Here is a 20,104-nt window from a genome sequence, read left to right as displayed (position 1 = left end):
CCAAAGGTGCTTTTTCAGGAGGCAACTGGACTTTCTTGTTTTATCTTTGTCTAACAATGCATTACCTGGCAATATGAGCATGGTTTAGCATCATCTTCTGTTGTATGTTATAATCATTCAAAGTGGGGAAAAAAGTAAGGAAGAAAATATTTCAAATCACATGTATGGAAACATGATATATTGTTCTGCTTCCACAGGTTACATACATGATGCTGAGTGCAAAGAAGTATGTGAGCGTCTATTATCATAGTTCCTAATTACGGTTGTTTAGAAACACAGTAAGAGGAAAGAGTAATTATGTTTTAACAGGCAGAATGATGCAGAGAAAAGATTAATACGTTCCTTACCGTGCCTTAGAGACCCTGGCAAGATCTTTCACATTTTATCTGCTACTTGCAAGCCTGTGGCTCTTAGAGAAAATGTATGCCCTGGAGGACAGGGCTTGGTTCCAGCAAAATTAGGAACTCCCACAGCTGTACTCGGCTGGCTGCCCAGTTGCCTCTGGAAAGGATTCATGGATCTAAACTTCATGACAGGGGGGAAAAAAACCTGGGATGTGTGTGAAACTCAAATTCCTCTGAAATGAACCATTTGGAGTTTTTAATTTAAAAGAAAAAAGAAAAAAAAAAGGCTGAGAAAGCAAGTGCCAAGGGAAAGGGTAAACCTCAGTAGCATCTGGATGTTTTCCAGTACTTTAAAGTGTGCAAGGGAAATGACACTTTATTCAGCACTTTGATCAACAGTATTAATAAAAAGTTGAAAGGGGAAAATGAAGCAGCCATGCTGTTGGTCTCTGGCTAGACAACAAACAATACAGTTCATAACTAACATCGCTGAGAACATCTGATCTTCAGTGACACTGACTGCTGGGATTCTTGAACTGGGTTGGATGAAATTTCTGAGGTTCAATACGGGCAGAACTAATGCCAAAGATCTGGGTTTTCCTTGAGCCCACTGCCCGAGCAGTGCTACATGTCCCCTTTTTCACGGAGCACCTAAGAAGCTAAGATTAACATGAGAGAATTATTACATTTATTTATTTCATGGTAAAAGCCATACAAAACTTTTCCAAAGTCATGGAGTCAATTTGCATAGTACTTAAAAGATAGCATGCTAAAACTGGGAAAACCGAGTGTTAGATCTGCTTAAAGATCGAAGCCAGCTGGTGATTTTGAATCCGTCGCCAATCTGTGGGAAGTTAGGTTAGGGAATGGAAAAAATCTATGTGGTTACTAAGAGTTGAAAATAAACTTGATGGTACATAATCCTTCAATCAATCAATCAATCAACCAAAGCATACAGTATCTTAGTGCTTTTAATCCATCACTTTCTTCAACCACTTTTTACATTATATTGCATCAGCAGGAATATTCATTATTGTTAGCTTCCTTTATTATTTTATAAAAAGGAAGAATACAAATGCTGTATAAAAATAAGTGTGAACTGCCTCTTCATCATCTAACCATTAACACTGTTAAAATTAAGAATTGTGCTAATGTGGCAGATATAAGTTCCATAGGCTTCTGGAACAAACCACTGTGATGAAGAAAATGGCAAGATAAATGTCCTGACATTGGATGCAAGTCATGTATTGTTGTGTTGCAACATATGCTTCATTTTTTTCTCTCCCTTTCTTTCCCACCGTGGATGCCTATGATAGGTATGATATCAAATATCAGTCTCTTGCTATGCTTTTCATCTTGCTAATTGCCCTTTATTTTACTTCCTGGAACGACTGGGCAGCATGATACAGTTATGCAAAGAAACAAAATTATTTCTTTCTCAGGTATTCTTGAAGCAAACAAACACACCCATGGAGTAATTTCATGTAATTATATATATATATATATATATATATATATATATATATATATATATATATATATATATATATATATATATATATATATATATATATATATATATATATATATATATATATATATATATATATATATATATATATATATATATATATATATATATATATATATATATATATATATATATATATATATATATATATATATATATATATATATATATATGGAATTCTATTAACAAACATTCTAAAACATACTTACACTAACACATGTGAATTATCTAGATTTATTACCCATAAGCGCTAATCTTCTGATTCTGTGGAATTGAAAGTGCAATTTATCAGGTTAAAAAAGACTAGTTTGAATCTGTCGGTCTGATGTCTGTCCATAACACTTTTAATAGATGCTAGAATTTCAGAAAGATATTGACAGTGAATTTGTGTTTCAAGAAAAAGAGAGGTAGAGGAAATGAGGAAGAGTTAAAGAGAAGACAAAATGTATTTATCTCCCTCCCAAAAAGTCAGAGTAATTGTTTTCTCTGCTGGAGTGCTTACTTCAAAGCTCTCCTGGAGTGTTACAAATTAACACTTCAATTATTAAATGCTTCAGAATAAATATCAGCTTGCAATGCTATCCGTCTATTAGATTTTGTTTGGCAGATTGCATGTTTTGTTTCACAATAAAGATTTTGGACATAATTTTGTTCAAATTTTCATCTTGCAAAAATTCTGAAACAGATCAACATTTTCAATGATAGCCATATTATTTTAGCACTATCCACCCACATCTGGAACCTGCACATAAATTTTTGGAATATCCACTTAGTTAACTGCTTTGTTATAAACATGTCTCTTATTTTTCTCTTTATAGCCCATCATTTTCTGAATTCTTAATAATATCTTTAACACTAATTTATTAGGTTAATCCCAATTACAATTGATATCCCTGTTCACCATTTCTGGAGTCTCCAGCCACATTAGTTCATGAGCATAGTTCAGGATATGGATTGGGGCACATTTGTATATTACAGTGACTAAATTGCCTAATTTAAGATTTCTGATGTAGCTATCTTCTGTACTTTTTCTAAAATAAGAACCAATTGCACTTGTTTCCACGTAAATACTGTACGCAAAAGATAGATATGTGAGCCAATCCTTCTCATTTGTTCTTCACTTATTTTTGAAATTTCACCTACTGGAGGCACCTTGCATATTGCATGAAAAGAGTAACATTTTATGGACAAAATGTAACAATTTGTTTCCTTAAATACTATGCAGTAAAAGGTCACAATTGTGGAGTAACATTGAAGAAATAATAGCTTATAAAGAATTTCAGCAGAGCTGTTTACAAAGAGCTGTTAAAAATAAAATGTCCCAAAAGGAGCGAGAAAAAATTATGTCGGCCAGCAGGGAGATTATCTGGGTAACAGGAAATATGTTTTTCTTTACTTGTTCTTGACATCACAGAATTAAACCCCATCTCATGGGCTTTGCCTTTACTCACATATTCTGGAATGATGAGTTATACATATACTGTACAGAAATGATCGACAAAACAACTCTTATTTGGTCCCTGATACTAGAAAATCAATTGCCAGTGGTTTGTGTGTTTGCTAAAATTCACACTGTTGAATTGAATGACGAAATACAATATTCAAGAAAAAAAATCCCATTTATGTAGCATAGAGATAGAGCATGTATTTTTTGCATAGGATTTAATCCCTGCAATCTCTAGATAAATCTTGAAAAGCCTCTGGAGGACTGCTACTACCAACAGTACTAAATTACATGGTTCTAAGGATCTGGCTCTTTATAAGCCAGTTTTCGTTTCAGTGACACTGTGCAAGTTTTGATAGATTGGTTAATATGTTTAAAACATGTTGGACATAATTCTTCATATTAAGGAATAACGAGTTATATAAAGTAAATATTTGCACATTTGATTCTATATGTCTCTTTCTACTATTTTAAATAATATATTTTGATTCAATAAATCACAGAGAAGGCAAAGACATGTTCAAGCCATTGAAACTTTCCTTTCTCCTCAGATTCAATGAATTATATGCCATATAAATGTAATGCCACTAACATTTTGATAGCGGGAAATGATAGGGAGGGAGGGAGGGAGGGAGGAAGAAAGAAGGAAATATCCAAAAGATAAAGCATCTCTTCCTTTAAAAGGTCCAGAATCAAGGAAAGGCAATTAATACCTTCATAAAATTGATTAACTAACCAGCCCTCCATGTAGTAGGTGCCCTGTGCTAAATTAAGAATGAAGTGCCAAACTGAAGGAAGGACAACATAGAAGGCCTATGTCTGTAGAAAAATAAGGAGCAGGATGATTCTTCACAGATATGGTCCCTTCTAGTCATACTCTTTAAAGGATACACCTTGTACCTTCCTCAGGATTGGTGTTGACTCATGTTAGTACCACTATCATCAATCCACTGGCGTTTCCCTCAAAGTCAGGGGCTAATTTACATAAGCATCATTTGCCAGCATGATAATGACTCACAAGCTCAGGCTTCCTTCCAACCAGGACTTGACAATAATTCACTAATCTCCTAGCATTACATGCCTTAGAGTGGCTTTACAGTTTGTCTTGGCAATAGACTTACATATGTGGTTATGCTAGATAAGAATATTTTTTATTGCAAATAAGAAAGACATACAAAGCAGCAGATTGTCTATGGTCAGTGATAGTATACAGTTGACGATTGTTAGTACGGTAAACCTGTAATTTCCCTCCCCCTTTTATCTTTCCACAAGTTAATGAAGTCTTGGCATGGAGCCTAATGTCCTTGAAGTTGAGCTGTTGTTGTGTATTTATGTGATACCCATCTTTAGACTAAAAACAGCTACTTCTACCTTAACCCTCACTTTGACAGTAATATGTTCTAATGAGTAAGCAGTGCAGGAGGCCTAGCCATCCACTCCCCCAATCATATATCTTCTCCTTCAGAGAAGTCCAAATACGAATTGTGAAAAGTGTCTAAAGTAATGAGTATAACCATGAGTATCTCTGTGTATGTAAGTGACATCATCATACAAATAACATAAGAGCCGAGGTGGCACAGTGGTTAGAATGCAATACTGCAGGCTATGTTTGCTGACTACTAGCTGCAGTTCAACAGTTCAAATCTCACTGGCTGACTCAGCCTTCCATCCTTCCGAGGTAGGTAAAATGAGGACCCAGATTGTTGGGGGCAATAGGCTGACTCTCTAAAACTCTTAGAGAGGGCTATAAAAGCACTATGAAGCAGTATATAAGTCTAAATGCTATTGCTATTAAATATGTAATTTACACAGTGATATCATTGTGGGTTTATATCAGATGTCTCCGGGGGTTCGCCATTATAGGTCATACTGGAGCTACAGCTTGAGGTAATTCTATAAAGAGGTAATGATTTGGAGGATAATTTTGACAAACCCTGTTTTCTTGTGCCAGTTTGCAGAATGATAGGAAGTAATACTGAGGCAACCAGGCCTTGCAGGGAAGGAAATTATTTTGGCTGAATAAAACTGAAAATTGACGCCTCAGCCACCAAAACCCCATTTCATTTAAAAAGTGCTTTAGACTCACTTTAGGCAAGAGATGAGTATATTTTCTGAGAATGTTGTAGATGCAAGGGTATCGGAAGTTCCACATACAGTAAAGCATTTTTGAGTACACATTGAAGGGGAACTAGGTACTGAGTTCCACCCCACTGTGTACGTATAATTTCATCCTGATGTTCATTGGCTTGACTCTTTGGGTATTCCAAATGTCCATTATAAGAAATTTATCAAGTTTTAAAATAAACAATTTTTGAGTGTGTTTCTCTCTGTCCAATAACTCTTACCGATGTCCTACTACTTCCAGTGCCAAGCAAATTTATTCTGCCCCTTAAAAAGTGCTAATGAGGCAACAACTGTTTTTCCATGAGTAGATTTATTTATTTGTCAAATTTAGATAATGCCTGTCTCATTCACAGACTGACTCAGTAGATCCTACATGATCCATACTGGTGTGTACTATATTTCACCATGCAGAAAGAGCCAACTCCTCTGGACCTTTTTCATGAAATTGTTATTCTTTCCAAGGGGGAGGACCTTGCATAGAAAAAGGCCCCCGAGGTTACTGCAAATGAAACAAACAGGATGTTAAAAAGTTATATTTATGTAGTTACTTACCAGGTACATCTAAATTATATTAAGGTAACCAAAATATCTTTTAAATCCCCAAGGCATGTCACAAGTTTTGAGCATCCCTGAAGTTGAAAAAACTGACACACCCTACGCATATCCCATCGTTCTCTATGGTTTTCCTTGCAACTTGGCTGTCTAGTAGCTGGGAGCCTGGGAGACAGGCACCTGAGTCTCCATGGCAACAGGGAGATGGATGAAGCATGGCAGCTAGGCACAGCTGCCCTTCATTGAATATCAACTCCAATGCTGACAGAATAGATAATGGACAATAACACCCTATTAGGCTGAGGGGAAATGAAATGCCTCAGTAAATGTCTGTCATGCTGTGAGGATTTATGTTATTGTACCATCCCAGATTTCTCCCTCATGCACCTTTTTTTGTTTATTTCCTGCTATCTATTATTTAATTAAGTATGTCTTTCACAGTTTATCAGGGAGTTTAACACTTTTTCTGAACCACTGATACACTGAAAGACTTTCATAGTTGCTTGGCACTGTCCTCTCAAACCTGCTTATATAAACCTCATAGAATTATAAAATTGGAAGGAACCATTCATACATTTCATCCAACTTTCCAGCAAGACAGCAAAACCATGGCTTCAGTCTCCCTGAGAAGACATCCATCCAGGATGCAGATGAAGGGCAATCCTTTACCTCCCATAATGGTGTCTTTCATTCATGTCCACTATTGATTGTAGTAATGAAAAACTAGATAATATGCATTGATGGCCTTTAGTATTTGGGTACTGTCATCAGATCTAATGGATAGGTTTTGTGTTATGTTGTGACATCACCACTTACATTTTGTCACTTGCTGAACCTGTGGATGCTTATCACCAAATCATACTATTAGGAAACTCTTCTGAATGTTTGGTGTAAAGCATCTTCCTTGCAATTTGAATAGTTCCATCATAGGCCATTATTTCTATGGGTTTCACTTTGCTTTAATGTATCCCAAGTTGTCCCTTATAAATGTATTTAGTTATTTGTTCATTCAATTTTTATGACCACTCTCTTATCACATGACTCTGGGCAGCTAACAAGAATTAGAGCCGAGGGAGTTCACTTTTCCTCAGATATCCGGGTGTGAGTCCCTTGGTGTGAAATGGGGCCCAGGGAGACAGTGGGGCTTGCTGATTGTATACTTGGCTCCTCGCTATACATCAGCGGCCCTGCCCGAGCTCCTCGAGCTGATCTCGGAGACGGCGGTTGAGATCCCCAAGCTTGTGGTTATGGGGGATTTCAACCTGCCGTCGACGGGAGCAGCATCTGAGGTGACTCGGGAGTTCATGGCTTCCATGACAGCCATGGGCCTGACCCAATTAATTCAGGGCCCCACACACGAAGGCGGCCACACACTGGACCTTGTTTTTGTATCTGAGCAGTGGACGAGTGATCTGGGTATAGGGGACTTAGCTGTTATACCCCTGTCATGGTCAGATCACTCATGTCTGCGGCTGGACTTCCCTGGCGCTACCCCCCATCGCAAGGAGGCGGGACCAGACGGTCCAAGCTGGTACCGCCCCAAGCACCTGATGGAGCCGGATAGGTTCCAGACGGAGCTTGGGCCATTACCTGTAGCCCTGACCCGCGCTCGGTTGGAGGACCTAGCGGCCGCCTGGAATAGGGCGGCGGCTGGGGCCTTAGACCGGGTTGCGCCTTTGCGACCTCTCCTGCGGAAGCGACCCACCCGAGCTCCTTGGTATACCGAGGGGCTGAGGGTGATGAAGCGCCATAGGAGACGTCTAGAGAGCAGGTGGAGGTCCTCACGCTCCGAATCTGATCGAACACAGGTAAGAGCCTATTTATGGACCTACCTTGTGGCATTAAGGGCGGCCAAACGTAGATATTGCGCCACTCTTATTGCGTCCACGGATAACCGCCCTGCCGCCCTGTTTAGGGTGACCCGCTCCCTCTTATCACAGAGGACGCAGGGGGCGCCCTTGCAGGGCAGAGCAGAGGAGTTTGGGGAATATCTGCAGGACAAAGTCGCTCAGATCCGGAGCGGATGGGCCCCCCTCAGTGGACCGGACGGGCCGCCAACAGCGAGTCTTGTGAGACCATCCTGGGAGGAGTTTGATTCTGTTGCCCCCGAGGATTTGGACAGGTTGCGTGGACGGCTGCGACCCACCACATGTTTAATGGACCCGTGTCCCTCCTGGTTGGTACTGGCATCTTGGGAGGTGACCCGAGGCTGGCTTCTGGGCCTGGTGAATGCCTCATTGGGTGAGGGATCCTTACCAGCCGCCTTGAAGGAGGCGGTGGTGAGGCCCTTACTTAAGAGGCCTTCACTCGACCCAACGGAGCTAGCTAATTATCGTCCAGTCTCCAATCTTCCCTTTCTAGCGAAGGTTGTTGAGAATGTGGTGGCGCAGCAGTTTCCACGACACCTTGACGAATCCGATTATCTAGACTCACGCCAGTCCGGCTTCCGACCCGGGCACAGCACGGAGACAGCCTTGGTCGCGTTGGTCGATGATCTCTGGAGGGCCAGAGATAGAGGTTGTTCCTCTATCCTGGTCCTATTAGACCTCTCGGCGGCTTTTGATACCATCGACCATGGTATCCTATTGCGCCGGTTGGAGGGGATAGGAGTCGGAGGTACCGTTCTGCGGTGGTTCGGCTCCTACCTCTCCGACCGGAAGCAATGTGTGTTGACAGGGGGGCAGAGGTCGACCCCGAGGCCACTCACTTGTGGGGTGCCACAGGGGTCGGTCCTCTCGCCTCTCCTGTTCAACACATATGTGAAGCCGCTGGGTGAGATCATCCGTTGTTTTGGGGTTGAGTACCACCTCTACGCTGATGATACTCAGCTGTATATTTCAACCCCAAACCACCCCAACGAGGCTGTCGAAGTGATGTCCCAGTGTTTGGAAGCCGTCGGGGTCTGGATGGGGGACAACAGACTCAAGCTCAACCCCTCCAAGACTGAGTGGCTGTGGCTGCCGGCACCTCGGTTCAGCCAGCTGATTCCATCGCTGGCCATAGGGGGCGAACAGTTTCCCCCTGTGGAACGGGCGCGCAATTTGGGCGTCCTCCTTGATGCCCGGCTGTCAATGGATGACCATGTGGCAGCCGTGGCAAGGGGGGCGTTCCACCAGGTTCGCCTGGTGCGCCAATTGCGCCCCCTACTGGACCGGGATGCCCTACGCACGGTCACTCATGCGCTGGTGACGTCCCGCCTGGATTACTGCAACGCTCTCTACATGGGGCTGCCCTTGGGACGCGCCCGGAGACTGCAGTTAGTTCAGAACGCAGCCGCGCGGGCTGTGATGGGGAGTACGAGGTACTCCCACGTAACACCTCTCCTGCGCGAGCTGCACTGGCTACCTGTGGTTTTTCAGGTGCGTTTCAAGGTGCTGATTACCATCTTTAAAGCGCTCCATGGCACGGGACCTAGTTACTTGCGGGATCGCATCCTCCCACATACATCCCTGCGGCCAATTCGCTCACACAGGGAGGGGCTTCTCCTGGTGCCGTCCACTAGGCAATGCCAACGGGCGACACCAAGGAGTAGGGCCTTCTCTGTGATGGGCCCAACCCTCTGGAATGACCTCCCCCCCGACATCAGAACCACTACTGACCTCTGCTCCTTCCGGCAAAAATTGAAGACTCACCTGTTCCGATTAGCGGGCCTGGCATAATTACAACTGTTCCTCCTGGTAAATGTACTATTAACTGGTTATTTTAGGGGTATTGTTTTTAATTTAATTTGTGTGTGTTTTAGGGTTTAAAATTATATTTATATATACTGGCTCTGTACAGTTCTTTTAATTCTATTTTTAACCTCCTCCATTCTAACTGTACATATTCAATTCTATTTATTGTATTTTGATATATTTTTACATGGACTGTACACCGCCCCGAGTTCCTTTTGGGAGAGGGGGCGGTCTAGAAGCACGGTAAATAAATAAAATAAATAAATAAATAAATAAATTAGCCTATTATTTATTATATAATAATAAAAGGGAGAAACCATCTCTCATATTTGAGAAAGTTCTCCTCTAAGGAGGAGGGCACGTTGAATATACAGTTATCCATGTTCTGAAGAAAACATTAATGAAAAATAATGTTAATTCTCAGTTGTGTCTATTACAAGTATATATCATTTGAAAATGTGGTTTATATTGTTGAAATATTTGAAAATAATTGTACAGTTGTGTAACTTCATAATTTAGTGAGATAATAGTGTCAAATTAATTTAGGTTAAATGCATTCACCCCATCCCAGGTAGCTCCATCACTTAAAAGTTAACTGTATGGAACATGCTCAGGAAAATTCATTCCTACTATGTTTGAAAACATGAATGCACACATACTTGTTTTTGTCAGCAGATTTAAGGTACTATCCTACTCAGAAAATGTGTTCACTAGATCTTGAGATGTGTTTGTGAGTTTCTGCTACATTATTCAGAAACCTGTCCTGGAAATTGGAAAATGAAGTTTATTTTCCTATATTCATTAACAGAGAGTAAAGTATATTCTCCTATATTCATTAAGAGAGAAAAATTATATCCCAAATGTTGCAAAAAATCTTCCTTTTTCAAAGAGTATCTTCAGAAGCAGGATATGATTAATACACATAATTGAAGCAAATTGCTGCTAAATGCAGAAAACCATCTCCCAGCTGTTGATGGAAGGAAATTGCTGACAGCTTTTTCTGTTTTATTGGCAATTAGCAATGGAAGTAAGGAATCCTCCTCAACACACATGTACACCACTAATACTGTATGTAAATTTACATTCAGAAAAATGACACCACAATAACTGTGAAAATAAGCCGGGCAACAATGATGTGCATGACACTTGCATTATTACTATTTCATATTGCTTCAACCATTTTATTCCATTAATTTATTTTGCATGGTTGGAGCAATACATTTCATCTATTGCAATAATAGAAATTAATGGAATAAAATGACAGGGAGCCATGGCAGAGAATTATGGAGTGCATTTTCTTAACCAAACAATTTTTGTACCTCATCATTATCATTAATAAAGACTGGGTTTCGAAAGAATAAAAAAATAATAAAATGTGGTCCATATCCTCAGTAGAAAATGTGTAAAGTGCAATAGTTCTGTCTATAAGTGCTATTTTTAGGTGATTTTTTTGAGAATATATTCAGCATGCTCAGTTGACTTTCTAAGCATGAACAGCATTGGCAAGTGGCAGAAGAAAGAAAAAAGTACTAGATTCAGGGCATATCCAGACATCAATTTAATATACTGTCTTTCTTTCCATGAGACAGCATAAAGCATTCCAGCATAAATTTGCTCAGTCTACATACTCTCTTTCCACTATGCCTCATTAATGACTGATGAGTGACTGCAGGCCAAGTTAAAGCTCAGTGATTGGTGAATTTCTCTCCTGATTTGGGGCGGGGGCGGGACAACAGTCCACCAATTATTTTCCTTAATATTGCTTGGCGATGGGCTAGGGACCTAGGCAAGTTATGACAGATGAGTAAAGTGGTTGATTGAAGTCAGGGAACATCCAAATTGAATAAAATAAATAAAGCCTGATTTTCAGAGAAGGGAGGCTTTCCTTTTCTGCTTTATTGGGAAATACTATTGAACATAAACAGTGTCCTTTTCCATGGATTGTATACTGTGGGTGGGGGCTTCCTTATGACATAGGCATGGTTATTCTCTCTTGCTTTACCAGAAACGCTTAACTCACAGCTTGTTGACATGTCTACTGACCTGATGTGGAAACAATTTAGGAGAAGGTGGCTCTCTTCCTAGATCAGCGATGGCGAACCTTTTTTGGCTCGCATGCCACAAGTGGGGGGAGCGCAGGGGGGTCGTGTGCTGGTGTGCTGCACCCATAATGCAATGCGTGACCCCCCAGTGTGCATGCGCGCACAACAAGTGTGACCACCCCCCATTTTTACATGCTTTTTTCACCCTCCCCAGGCTCCAGAGGCTTTATAGGAGCCTGGAGAGGGTGAAAAGAGCCTCCCTCGCCCCCCTCCCCGGAGGTCCGGAGGCTTCCCTGATGTCTTCGGAGCGTTTGTGTTGCAACTGGTTCAAATCCCAGTAAGGGCATGGCTAGCTGATGAGAGCTAAATAGCTTGAAATGGATCTATACTAGTCTCCCTTTATTCATTTATCAGCACAAATACAACACAAATATAAAAAGGCAACATTAAAAATAAAAATATGGTTTTCTGCCTGGATGGTCTTCTGTGATGAGCCGAATGACAGAAAGAGGGAGTAGTGAGCTCCCTCCCATATTTGGGCATACCAGGGGTTGTAACACACACACACACACACACACACACACCATATTGTTCTATATGCTTATTTGGATTCTTAAGATTTTTAGAGGCCTTCTCCAAATGTTTCCACTGAATGAGGTATAGCAGATGGCTACCAAACAGAGAAAAAAAATTAATGCTGTTTCCCCATATGCAGATGGCCATCTTAGAGAGGCCCTCATTATATTTAGCTTGTTACCTTAGTGATCAATATGTGTCTATTTTTTGATATTCTTAAATTGTGGCTAGTTTTAAACACCTATGCAAGTTTTTACCATACATTTTTAATTTCTTCTTTTTAGTGGATTTTTTTTTGTTTCTGGTTAGACCAGCCTATAAATGCTGCAAAAACCTATGCGTGTATTAAGTGCCATAGGGAGCTATTGCTTAACATTATGACCAAGAGCCTACAAATTGTGCTTTTGAGCATATGATCCTACTACTTTCTGAAGCAAATGTGACTGGCTCAGTTCGATGGCATGCAGGTGGCTCGTCATCATACTTCTAAAGCAGATATGATTCCTGAATTTTTGCTAGACTGCACTTGTTTTAAGTGCATGTGAATATTATGGTATAGCATAGAAGATAAGTAGCTCAATTTCAGAAGGCAGTGGGTATTAATAGGTTTCAAATACCAAGGTTTTCTGATCATCAGTTTTTGAAATTGCTATAATTAGATATCCATCAAACATAAAGAAAACTAACTATAAGAAAGCATAAATCTTTTTGATTTAGAAAATGCTGGGGATCTATCTATCTATCTATCTATCTATCTATCTATCTATCTATCTCTATCTCTATCTCTATCTCTATCTCTATCTCTATCTCTATCTCTATCTATATATCTATATCTATATCTATATCTATCTAGAAAAGTAGGAAATATGAAAAAATACGAGGATAAATCTCTGAAGTGTTTGGGGTGTTTTTAAAGTGCTTATGAATTATATGTATGATGAAAAATAGCTATTTGTGCCTGCTCTCTTTTCCTGTTCTCCCTCAATCTATGCTTGTATTTCATTGAAAAGTTATAAATATGGAGCAGTCATCAAATAAACAATCATTTATCAGAGGTATGTCTGGATAGTAATGGATGCTGAACAGCTCAGGAAAGCAGAACTGACAGCAAGGGAAATAACTGTTAAAATCACACTGGGAGGTGGGGGGACAGAAACGTTATAGAGACAGTAACTCACTGTTACTAAAGATGTGGCTCAAAAAATGGAAAGAAAATACAGCCTGTGATATCTGATATTAGGCAATTCTGATAACAAAAATGATATTAGCTTGTAGGGAAAAATAACATGACTCAATTTTTTAAATTTATGGGCTGTGAGGACTGGTCAAAAACCTACTTGAAGAAAACAGCAGGAAAAAAGGAAGTGGGGGGAGGGAATTGCAAGAATATGGTAGTATAGATTCTTAGGGAAGGTAGTGGTTTATTTAATAGAGTTATTTATTTCATTGAAGAATTGCTTTGATTTATATATCCACACCGAGCTCCCTTTTATTAGTTGACTCAAGACATCTTACACTTAGATATTAAAATCATTGAAGTAGAAAGTTATATGTATTTCTCATTTTAGTGTGTTTTTAATGTTTAAATGAAATAAAGGAGTGTATAGTAGAATCAATATTTAGGGTGGGTATTTGTATAGCCAGTGAATATAGACATAATGTATTAGTGGTATGATGTATGTCAGGGTCTTACATTTAGATTAAGTTTAAACAATTTTGATCAATATTTTTATAGGCTAAAAAATGATAGGATTTTGTTTTGTGGAAATTTAACGAAATTAAAAATCTTATTTAAGAAAATCCAGTTTTTAGAACAAAGCTAAAATTTAAGGTAAATGTTTCTAATCTAGAGTTATTTTAGCATGTTGTTTCAAGTCTCTGTTGTTGGTGGCAGTCCTCCTATTGATAGGATGGTTATTGAGAGGAGTAGCATTAGGGCGGTGAAGTAGGCCATGCTGTTCCAATGTCTTTTATAGTAGTTGATTATCTGAAACTCATGGTTAGGAAGATTGGGATTGTGGTTATAATGTAGAGTGTAAAGGCTAATAATGAAATATTTGGTGCTGTCGGAAGTGTTGCTAAGATTCAACCTGTGTGGGCAATTGATGAAAATGCTATTAGTTTTCGTACTTGGGTTTGATTGAGGCCTCCGAGGCCCCCAATTGTGATCGATTGGGTGGCGCACAATAGAATAAGCGTTGTGTTGGTTTGGTTGTTGGTGTTTAATAGGATTGTGAGTGGTGCAATTTTTTGTTGCAGTGTTAATTTAAATATGAAACACTGTATTCATGTGTATTTTAGCAAATTATTTTCTTCATTCCCTAAACGAGGGCTGTCAAATTCGCAGCCTGCAGGTCAGATGTGTCACACGCTGGCTGTGGACATGTCCGGTTTACTGAAGGAGGGAGAAAAGTCACAATACGTCACATGACACCACCGTGACAACACAAGTTTGATACCCCTGCCCTAAATGGTTGATTTTCTCCAAATGAAGTGGGTGAAATTGCCAAGATACCACTGTTGAAACAAGATTCAGTTGTTCATCTGTTCTGCTTCTGGATGCAGAATTTGGGGAATAGCAAAATATATTGCACAATCCTTCTTCGCATCCATTTTTCACCTTGATGATGTCAGTGTAGCATCATCATTTGAAACTTGGTCCTTTTGCATTCAAAGTGCATACATTACCACTAACTACAATCTCTTCCCACATTAAGATGTGGATGTGAAATAGAAAACACCTATAGCCCTCCTCTTGTGGGATTGTCTCTTCAAAATAGTTACTGACATCTGTAACATTCTCTTGGTCTAGTCATATATCCAGAACTGCACATACATCTGTTAGTTATTAGATTTCTAGTTGGGGAAAACAGACTTATTAATTGCAAGACAATTTAGGGACACTTTTGATTGTATCCATTGCTGTGTGAATTTTTATTAATTGTTAAATGCTGCTGCTTCTCTAACAATGCTGGAACACACTGAGTTCCTAAAATATAGAGCAAAAGAAACCAGACAAAAGACAACAAATGACAGAGAATTGTCACCACATCTGAGATCCCAAAAGATTATTAATACAAAAAATAGAAATCTGGCTCAACAAAGGATGAGCAAGTTGTCAAATCAATGAATTGCAGTTCTTAAGTACCTGTTTGCTTTTACCAGTTTCTCTCTCCCTGCTAACACACCAGCTTTTGCAGAGAATGGGAAAAAGAAGGAAGGGGTCAGGAGAAAAAGCAGTCAGAAACACAGGAAAGGCTTGAACAAATCAAACTATGGCATTTAATGTTTTTTTCACTTCAGGAGAAAAAGAGAAAGCATATTTTCTTGTTACAGGAGGGAGGTAAGGTCCTTTTTTGCAAAGAAAAAGAAAGAAATAAAGAAATTTAATACATTTTATTTTCTAAGTTTGTAAGAAAAGCGGTTTCCAAATTATCTAGGAAATATTATACCAGCTCAAGAAACTCTTTATACACATAATTCCACATATTGTCCAATTTTAGGGAAAAACTATGCATGAAGGTACCATAAATAACCATATTAAACAGCTTTCAATGTTTATTTCTAATTTTATCCAGATTTATTTGAAATTTTGCCTATATTTGCTTTGAGCTGCTACTGTTATATACTTGGATCTTAACCACTTTTCGATAAAATATACTTATTAGAAAATGGATTAATTATTCGTATAAACCAATGTATTAGGCAAAGCATTGCCCCAAAAAAGTATCCTTCAGGATACTTGGTTGTTTTGTTTTGTTTTGTTATGCAGTGTTATTGGTCAATTATGGACTTAAAATAGTCTAAAATTATCCAGGTTTCTAAATTGAATACAAGACTACTGAGCCTGTAAAAATGTCTGATACAAACCATGGAATATCATTAACACAAATCCCTTTAAATGACATTGTATTGTGATCATCTTTCACTTGCTCATTTCTGTTCACATCTTGTCTTTAAAAAAAACAAAACCACACATTTTTTACAGTGGTTGCAATTAGAATTCCAAGGAAACAAAGAATCCAAAAAATAACTTATAGGACTATGACATGCTATTTTATTTTATTTACCTACTCTGTTTTAATTTTGATTAGCAGAATTGTTGCTTTTGAATTGCACTTTTGAAAGATCAGAATTATCTTTGTTGGACCAAAATGACCATTTTGACACAAAGCCGCATTAACACTGCAGAATTTAATAAAGTTCTCTATCTTTTGACACATATATTGAATCAATAGAGATGGCAGACTTATAGTCATAAATCATATCAAGATATGAAAATAATATTATTCATGTTACACTGTGTCTCACTTTGGTTGAGCCAGCAGGATTCCTGTGATCTATTATCTTAAATGAAGCTATAACTGTAAGAAAGGAGAAAGAGCTCAAGTATCCCATTTAAAACCTTTGCAAGATCAAACAAATAATGCACTCATTATGCCATATATGCAAATTTTACAGTCAGATTTCATAGCACTGACAAGGGTGCAGCTTTATCATTTTGCTGTGTTGTCAGACATAAAATGATAATCTGAATGGGAGATAACTGCCTTTATGAATTTACAATTTAGAATATAAAAGCATTAATAAAATAATCTGATCCAGTAACTATAGAATTAGGCCCCAATCCAGCATTTAGAAATCAGGGTCCCATTCATCAATTCATTGAACCACTCTGCATTTATAAAGGATACTTGTAAGGTGAAAACTATTGAAATCTCTCTCTGCCAAACTGGAAATCATGATTCCCATATATTTCAAATTCATTTTTTCTTTCAGGCTCAATTACCAGCTGCCAAATCATTTTGGCGTATGTAGTCCTTTGTGATATTTTAGTGAGGAGGGAATTCAATGTTTTTCAAAGCCTTTGCCATATTAAGAACTCTGTTGTGACTGCAAAATTATTCATGCACTTTTGCATTTTTCTTTTAGCATATTTTGCTTTTGATGAATATTTTGCCCAAGTCAATACAAATAACTCAATGCTTCTTTCAGACTGATAAATTCGATGGTAATTATTCCACTCTAGATCAATCACCATCAAGAGAAAATAGACCCACTTCTTTAGTGGCTCACTCTTATATAAAATAAAGGGCGCACCTAACCAAAAAGAAGGGGGAGGGGAAGAATAATCAGTTGCATTACTAATTCATACAAAGATGCAATTGAGTCCAATCTGGAAATATTCTCACTTGGAAATATTCTCTTGAAGAATGAGAAAAAGATTTTAAAAACTCATTTTAACCTATTTCGCAAAAACATTATTGCTGTATAGACTCAGTATACCAAGAGGCACTGCCTTCCTACAGCTGAAAAAAGAAAACCTAAAAAAAAATCTGTCAATTCCACACATAAGTTATTTTCCCAATGATTAACCAAGTTGGTAATAGATATTGATGGACAGTCTAAAGGAGTGAATTCATTAGGATGATAATGTTTCAGAGACAGAATAATTTACTAAATCCAATGTTGGCACAGATATTACCAGTACCAGATACCATGCATTTTGTTGAACATCATGTGATAACCTGACAATGGCAATTACCTAAAAAGCTATACTTCCCCCAAATAAATAATATATATCTGAATGGTTTGTTCATCTACCAATTCTGTATAGAGCAGGGGTGTCCAAACTTGGGAACTTTAAGACCTGTGGACTTCAACTCCCAGAATTCCCCAGCCAGCCATGCTGGCTGGGGAATTCTGGGAGTTGAAGTCCACAAGTCTTAAAGTTCCCAAGTTTGGACACCCCTGGTATAGAGAAAGGTCTTGTAACCTCTTCACTAAAGCGTTAATTACTACAACCTGTTGGCAGCCTATAGCACACAAACCTCAAAATCCCTTCAAAGCATTCTAACCAATGTTGAGGTTCTAGTAACCAAAGGGGGGGGGCAGAATCTACAGGCATCATCTGGTATAGTGTAAAGCTGTGGCAGCTATGTAGACAATAGAGGATTGGCAGAATGAATCCATGAACATCAGCTAGCAGTCAGAAGACATAATGACAATTCCTTAATCTCTCGACACATAGACAAATTCAACCACAACTTCAATTGGAAAAATAGAAAAAACTAAAGCCTGTAACTAGATGTTACAGAATTCTGGGAAGTTTGGCATTTAAATGCCCTACCACCATCAACAGACACATAAACTCCATCAACATTAAAAGATACAACCCCAAATCAAAGATGGAAATTAGCAGCTCAGATCTTGTCTTCTCAATAGTCAACACCAAGATAAACAGGAAATCATACTTATAAAATTGGCAGGGTGAGTGGGGTTCTCAAACCCTGTAGTAAGGATCCTTTGAATGAATGATTGTAACTCAAAAACTACTGGCACTTATTTTTATGTTGATGTTTTGGCATATACTAGCTTTATTACATAGCATTTAAGAACAAGATTAACATTAATAGGAATTTTATTAATGATCAAAAGGATATACTAAAACAATTGCAACTACACAAAGTGTGGTATAATTACAGTGCCAAAATATTACTTCTTTCAGAAAGAAAGATAGCATTTATATTAGATTAAGTAGATTGTGGAAACCTGCTCAAGGAAGAATGAATAAATAACAGAATAACAGAGTTGGACTGGACCTTGGAGGTCTTCTAGTCCAACCCCCTGCTTAAAACTTTTTGCCTTTCTGGAAAAATGGCTGTCTAATCTCTTCTTAAATCCTCCAATGGTGGAGCACTTAAAACTTTTGGAGGTAAACTGTTCCACTGATTAATTGTTCTCATTGATAGGAAATTTCTCCTTTGATAAATTTCAACCCATTACTTCTTGTCTTGCTCTCAAAAGCTTGGAAGAATAGGTTGACCCGCTCTTCTCTGTGACAGCCCCTCAAATATTGGAAGACTGCTATCCTGTCATCCACCAATTCTTCTCTTTGTTAGACTAGACATACCCAGTTTCTGCACTGTACTTCATATGTTTTAGCTTCCAGCCTCTAATATAAGATCTTAGTAATAATGGTCTGATAAATAGAAGAAACTAAAGAAATCACCTAAAAATAATAAAGAACTAAAAAAAAAAACCCACTTCAGAAATAAAGAATAATAAAATGTCATTCGTAATGCCACTGTTAATCCAATAGAAATAATGTACAACAAAACTTGGTGAATGTAAAGATTCAAACAGCTGTTCTGAGAGTTACTTCCTTATGTGTTGCATCCTAATGGATTGTCCCCTGAGACTTTAAGAGAACCAGTAACCACATCTACAGTATATAGTAGGGATAAAAAAGAAGACCATTGAAGGTATAGGGCAGAGGTGGTAATCAGCAGGTTCTGACCAGTTCTGGAGAACCAGTAGTGGAAATTTTGAGTAGTTCGGAGAACTGGTAAATACCACCTCTGACTGGCCCCACCCTCATCTATTCTCTGCCTCCTGAGTCCCAGCTGATCAGGAGGGAATGAGGATTTTGCAATAACCTTCCCCTGGAGTGGGGAGGGAATGGAGATTTTACAGTATCTTTCACCAGCCATGCCCACCAAGCCACCCCCACAGAACCGGTAGTTAAAAAAAATTGAATCCCACCATTGCTATAGGGGTCTGGGTGGGCGAGAATGCATTGGAAGGCAACAACAGCCAGTCATGTTTGAAGAAACCAATGAGACCAAAACATTTGGAATAAGCAGCAAGCTTTGGAAGCTGCTACAGCTAAGAAATGAGCAGCAGCACTTTACAGCTCTCTAAAGATTCAATCCAGTTACAGCCAGCTACCATCAAGTAATTATTTTCTCACTCCTAGGGAATGATAACGACGGAGAGCCAAAGGAGCAACTCAGTAAAAGGGAGCAATACCAGCT

At 38.7% G+C, this 20,104-nt stretch overlaps 1 protein-coding gene across 2 annotated transcripts in view; it reads left to right on the top strand.

Annotated features, from left to right (window-relative positions):
• Positions 1–20,104, top strand: part of NRXN3 (neurexin 3) — a 1,287,124-nt gene that overhangs the window by 368,636 nt on the left and 898,384 nt on the right. The window lies entirely within an intron of this gene.

This window comes from Natrix helvetica, assembly GCF_964273705.1.
Source record: "Natrix helvetica genome assembly, chromosome: 1".
Taxonomy (NCBI): domain Eukaryota; kingdom Metazoa; phylum Chordata; class Lepidosauria; order Squamata; family Natricidae; genus Natrix; species Natrix helvetica.
The sequence above is the reverse complement of the archived record's forward strand: the minus strand, read 5'-3'. Positions and strand labels throughout refer to the sequence as shown.